The 6,591-nt window shown below is 37.9% G+C and overlaps 1 pseudogene across 1 annotated transcript; it reads left to right on the top strand.

The window, feature by feature from the left end:
• Positions 1 to 4,499: 4,499 nt before the first annotated feature.
• Positions 4,500 to 6,122, top strand: LOC308640624 (TNF receptor-associated factor 4-like; annotated as a pseudogene). Its single transcript has 2 exons — positions 4,500 to 5,259; positions 5,488 to 6,122. The product of its transcript is annotated as a TNF receptor-associated factor 4-like (transcript).
• Positions 6,123 to 6,591: the final 469 nt, after the last annotated feature.

Here is a 6,591-nt window from a genome sequence, read left to right as displayed (position 1 = left end):
GTCACATTATTATTATCACTACAACATACTTTCTATGTTCAGTAATCTATTTCTGACCTTGTTTGGGGAATTAATAAGAGAACAACTTTTATACAAGAACACTCTTCATGGTGACACTTATACAAGAGTTGTAAGTATTTTCACACATTTCTCATCAAGTGCACACCTATAATGAACCAAATGCTTCAAAAATTTTGGTCATAACTTCTGAGAAGAAATCAATTACAATTAAAGACCTATGTATTTTTTCCAAGTCTGAAAATCAGCATATAAAAGATCTTAAGTTTGAAACTACCTCTTTTTTTTTTTTTGCTTCTGCCCCACTATGAAACTCTCAGCCTGTATGCTGGAAGTCTTTTGTGGAAAAAAGCAGCATCACCCATTTTCTGTGGTTTATGGCCAAAAGCCAAGACTGACCTAGTAACAGTAAAGCATTTAAATACCCTGTCATGACTCTGTCATTAGTTTACATTTTGCCCTCAATAAAAGTATAAATTTTTTGTAGGAAAAAATTAAAATCAACTGGATTCTTGTCAGGTTATTCACATTTATCTCTCCACACTTGCATTACTGTCACAGTGCTCAAGATTCTAGTGACATTGCACCACTGGAGATTCCACAAGTGTTCTTTCTTATCTCATTGTCTTCATGCCCCTCTTCTGTCTGTGTCACAATTTCTCCTTTTCTTTCAGGTGTTACCTCACATATCAGTTCCACTGAAGTACCTCAAACACTGAAACAAATTTGGGACAGAAGTCCCTTCTAAGGGTTCCAGTAGTATCCTGTTTTATCCCTGTCATAATGCCAATGACTCTGTATTGAAATCAACTGCTTGCCTGCTTTTCAAGCTATGGTATATGGCTGTTGAGTGGTGTCCATTATCATTTCCATGTTGTCATCCCACTGCTTGCCAGAATAGCCTAGAATATGGTTGTCAAATTCATGCATAAGTGGTGGAAAATCAAAAGCATGATAACTTTGTATGAAAATATGGGTATATTGCTTTTCATAGTAATTTTGTATTGTGGACATACATATCTATTTTGCATTCTTATGAGCAATGAAAAGTTCTCAACTTTTTTACTGATTCATGCTTAAAAAATCTTTGAGACAAATGATAATTCCTTTTCTCTCCACTTGCTACAGAATTTGAATCTTGACTACGGGAGCTTCTGCCTGAACAATTACTAATAAGCCAAGACAAGTTCCACTTTTGAATAAAACCATAAGAATATACAGAGATATTAAGGAAAAAGCATAAGAAGAATAATATTGTGTTTTTCAGACTGTTGATATAATATTTGTATTGTTTGATGAAATGTATGATGTAAAAACTTTATTGAAAAGGATGTGTGTATCATATATATAATGAATTTCTCAAAATATGAAGCTTTATATACATCTAAGAAAATTTGAAGTGCATGTGCAAACCAGTTTTTATTGAGATGTTTTCAAATTGTCTAAATGCTAACATTTAAACTTCATTCAAAAAGCAAATGGTCAACACTAATTTGGTAAATCTAAATATCACATTAATGATAGATTATATGTATTTAAAAATTTATCCCTGAATATGGATCCAGAGATTTAGGTAACATTAGTTTGGTATTCCATTTACTATATTGACTAATGGGCTAATGTATTAGAATTATTATACTGCCATCAAACATAGAGCCTTTCAATTTTTATAAATTTAATTTGAAGCATTGACTTAAGACTTGTTTCTAATAAAATCAATATTTGCTTAATAGTTTTTTTTTTAAATTTTCTCTTTGTTTATACAATCTTGGAAAATAATAGTGAAGTTTCAGATTCTAATATAAAGTACTTTTGTTCACTGAATAATTTTAAAGTTAATTGCTGACATATGCTGTCATTTATGATATTTTTAGTATTTTCTACAGATCAGAACATGCTAGATAACTACAATACAACCTTCATTCATTATCAATGATTTGTCAAATATTACCAAGTAACAGAATACTTGTTAATCATATAAGTTTTATAATAAGGTTGTATTGTAGTTATCTATCATGTTCTGATTGTAGTAACAACTAAATATATCATGGATGATGTCATATGTCAGCAATTCACTTTAAAATGCTTCAATAGACAAAAGTACTTTAAATTAAAATGTGCAACTTTACTAATATATTTCAAGATTGTATGAAGGGAAAAGGCCAAAAACATTAAGCAATTGCTTTTTCTCAAATCAGTAATAATACATTCTATCATAATGCCTTCAATGACTTAATCCTCAAATTATTTTCATTCATTGCTAGTAGCATGATATTGTCCTTTATAGCAAAGTATTTCATTCAGAGCCATGAAATGAAATTAACTGTTGTATTTTATAGATGCCTTCAGATTCAAATAGTTCTTAGTCTCTTCTTTACCTTTGAATCTTTTCAGTGAGAAAGCATGTAGAATGTGCTTAAGATGAATTTTCTGGTTTCTTTATGATTGGAACTAGATTACATTTTTTTTTTGCAAGAGTATCACAGAATCAATTATCTGATTTTCTCTTTGAGTCACATCATGTTACATATAATATCCTCACTACTGCTGATGTTAATATTGGTTATTAAGGTGGTATTTGCAGTATTTTACTTTGTAATTAAATTTTTGTAGGAAGAGAGTTTGAGACTATAAATATCTTTGTAATCATCCACCACTAATTTTTTTATTTAATTATACATATACAGATTCACGGTTTATTTTATTGAGTATGTTGTTACTTGTTAATATTTTAAAGAAACATTTTTCTTTCAGAAATATTCTTTTTTGACAGTTTCAGATTTATAAAAGATTTATAACAGCAGTGCAAAGAATCCCTAGGAAATATTTCTCAAATGTTACTATTTTATTAACTTGTTTTATCTCTTTTTCTCCATTTCCAAAAAGGCACATAATAAGAAAATTAAATTATGAATATCTACTCTACAAACCTTATTCTAAATTTGCCAGTTATTTCAACAATTGTCTTTGAACCAAAATAAATCCAATTTTGGGAAATTTTAATATCAATTATTCACTGTGTCCAGTGGTCTCATTTTTTTCTGTCCCTTTTAATCTGGGACAATTACTGAGTTTTTATGGGTTATGTATGATATCTATGATTTTGAATGCTGTATATCAGTAGTAGTTTTTTAAATTTTCTTTCAGTTTAGAATCATATGATATGTTCTCATGAGTGGATTCAGATTATGCCATTACAGGAAGACCATCATGATATAATGCCTAGTCCTTACACTAGAGCATATTCTGGCAGCACTGACAGACATGGTCACAAACTATGGTCAGCCTCTAGTAATGGTGGAAAACTTGTAGGATCTAGAGTTAGCCTCTACTTAAAGTAAGCAAATATCTGGGACCTCAATGACACAGGCACAAGAAACTGTGGAAGTATGTAGTGTCACTTTGTTCCTTCACTGGTTATTTTTCACTAATTATTTGGTTAAGAAGTATCTGCCAGGTTGGTCCATGATATACCTAGTATTTATATACCCTTTGTATTTCATAAATATTTTGGGTGGTGGCACTTTGTGACTTTATAAATATCTGTTTGGTCTTTAAATTTTCATCCACTAGAATTAATATTTTATAGATGATTCCTCCTTGTGTCAAATGATTACTATGTGGTAGCCAAATTATAATATTTTAAATTTGATTCTACAAAAACAAATATAGCAAAACCAACCATAAGTGGACAAGAAGATAAAGCTTATAATTTTGGTACTCACATGCCTATATATAAACAGCTGCTGCTATTTAAAGATGATTACACATCTTTTTGATGTGTTCCCATTTATCCTGGATTACTTTCAGTTTCTCACAAAACAAGGTGTTTCAAGCACATCATTTATTTTTTTGTTCCAGACCTGTAATTAGCCATTTATCCTATAAGGTCTGTTTTCTGTTAGAGGAGGAATGTCTGACCAGTATTTGTGATGGTTGTCATTATTGCATTTGGAGTTTTCATGTTAAGGACAGTTATTTTTATATATATTCGTTTTAATGGTTTTTTTAGTTGATAATGATCCTTTATTGAGGTATGGTACTGGGAATCAAACCCAGTGCCTCACATATGCTAGGCAAGTGGTCTGCCACTAAACCATAACCCCAGCCCCAAATGTGCATATTTCATATAGAAAACATGCAAGAATCTTTTGTATATATCCTGATTTGCATGTATATATTCATATAATAAAGATTTATACTGATATACTGCATATGCATATGTAAAAAAATATTCAATTTAGAATTTTCTTATGAATTAGAAATAGTCCAAATATTCTTTAAGTATTCTGTTTTTATATCTGTAAAATAATGTAGTATGCAATCATTTTTTAAGTGAAGAGAGATTTATAGAGTATATAATATTTCAAATATAAAGCATATTTAAAACACTTAGTGGCTTTGGGCGGGGCTGCCAGTCCATGCCGCCAGGGGCCGCCACGTGCCCAGCCCCGCTTGCCCTTGCCCGCCACTCTCCCGCCATGCGCAGCTTCCACTACAAATTTTTGGAGAAGCCCAAGGACCAGCTGCTGTGCCCTATGTGCAGGATACCCATGCCTGAGCCCCTGCAGGTTTCTACCTATGGCCACCGCTTCTGCGACACCTGCCTGCAGGAGTTCTTCAGTGAAGGAGTCTTCAAATGGCCTGAGGACCAACTTCCACTGGACTATGCCAAGATCTACCCAGACCCAGACCTGGAGGTCCAGATGCTAGGCCTGCCCATCTGTTGCATCCACAGTGAGGAGGGCTGCTGCTGGAGTGGGCCACTTCATCATTTACAGAGACACCTGAATACCTGCAGCTTCAATGTAGTTCCCTGCCCCAATCACTGTCCTGGCAAGCTGAGTCACCTTGATCTGCCTGCAAACTTGCAACACGACTGCCCCAAGCGGCGCCTCAAGTGCGAGTTCTGTGTCTTTGACTTCAGTGGGGAAGCCTTTGAGAGCCATGAGGGTATGTGCCCCCAAGAGAGTGCGTACTGTGAGAACAAGCATGATGAGGTGACTACTGGCCCAGCATGCAACTTCTGAGTGTCCAAAGTGCACCCAGCCTTGTACCTATTGCACAAAGAAAGTCAATAGGTACAGTCACCAGTACCAGTGCCCAAGGCTGCCTGTGCCCTACCCTAACCAGTGTGGCATGGGCACCATGGCTCAGGAGGATCTGCCAAATCATCTGATGGACAGCAGCAGGACTGCCTTGGTGCTATACCCGTTCAAAGACTCCGGTTGCATGCACAGGGTCAGATGCCCCTTCTTCCTGTCAACCCCTCTTTAGCCCATGAAGTCCTAAATGAAGGCTAGGGTTCCTGGCAGTTTAGTTCTTTGAGGTCCTTCCCCCTGCTGTCCAGCTGCAGGTGCTTCCTAGCACCCTGTCTTCCTCATGCAGAGTTGGGCGCCTGCTACCCCTGTGTCTTCCTCTTTTGATAACAGTCCTCCCTTCCCTAATTGCCTGGGGCTTTTCCAACAGTGCCCTAAGCTGCCAATGGTGCGGCATGTGGAGGAGAGTGTGAAGCCACCTCTGGCTATGATGTGTGCCCTGGTGAGCCAGCAGTGGCAGGAGCTGCAGGAGCTGCAGGAGTGCATGGAGAGCTGGAGGAACTATCAGTAGGCAGTGATGGATTTCTCATCTGGAAGTTTGGCAGCTATGGGCAGAGGCTACAAGAGGCCAAGCCCAACCTTGAGTGCTTCAGCCCAGCCTTCAAAACACATAAGTATGGTTACAAACTACAGGTATCTGCACTCCTCATTGGCAACGGCAGTGGTGAGGGCGCATATCTCTCTCTGTACATTCGTGTGCTACTAGGCACATTTGACAGTCTCCTTGAGTGGCATTTTGCCCGTCGTGTCACGTTCTCCCTGCTAGATCAGAGCAACCCAGGGCTTGCTAAGCCATAGCCTTTCATTGAGAGTTTCCACTCTGACTCAAACTGGAAAAATTTCCAAAATACAGGCAGGTGGTGAAGCTCCTAGGATGAGAGTTCTCTGGGCTTTGGATATCCCAAGTTCATCTCCCCCCAGGATATCCGAAAGGGAAACTATGTGCAATGTGATGCAGTTTTCATCTGTGCCTCTGTTGAACTGCCCAGGAAGATCCTCAGCTGAGTGCAGAGGTTGCAGGCTCAAGGGGAGAAGGGGGTATGGATGGGACATGACTTATCAGGCTACTGGTTGAAACTGGAGAGGGGGCTGGAACCCCTTTCAGCTGCTTATGCTGCCTAGGTTGTTACCCTGTTCTCCCCCTACCACCACCACCCACAGGTGCCTCCAATTGATGCTTCAGCCCTGGCCCATGCTGGAAGCAGGTCTATGGGATTCAAGGGCTGGAAACAAATGATCCTAGGACCTGTCTCCCATCCTGGGCAGGGCAGGTATGCCTTGGTGCCGGCCACATTCTACCTGGACTGAGGTACCTGCTTATGTGCTATGTCCCAAGAGCCATAGGGGGAAGGGTGGGGAAGGGAGGTGTAGTTTAAAAAAACTGTCTTGAGATTGATTTTCTTTCCCCAGCTGTGTCCCTTCTGGTTATTTATTTCCTTAGCACCAGGAAGGCACAAATGGGAGCTCTGATTTT

Source organism: Spermophilus citellus, assembly GCF_964194105.1.
Source record: "Spermophilus citellus genome assembly, contig: SCAFFOLD_240, whole genome shotgun sequence".
Taxonomy (NCBI): Eukaryota; Metazoa; Chordata; class Mammalia; order Rodentia; family Sciuridae; genus Spermophilus; species Spermophilus citellus.
Note: the sequence above shows the minus strand (reverse complement) of the source record. Positions and strands in the feature narration are given on the sequence as shown.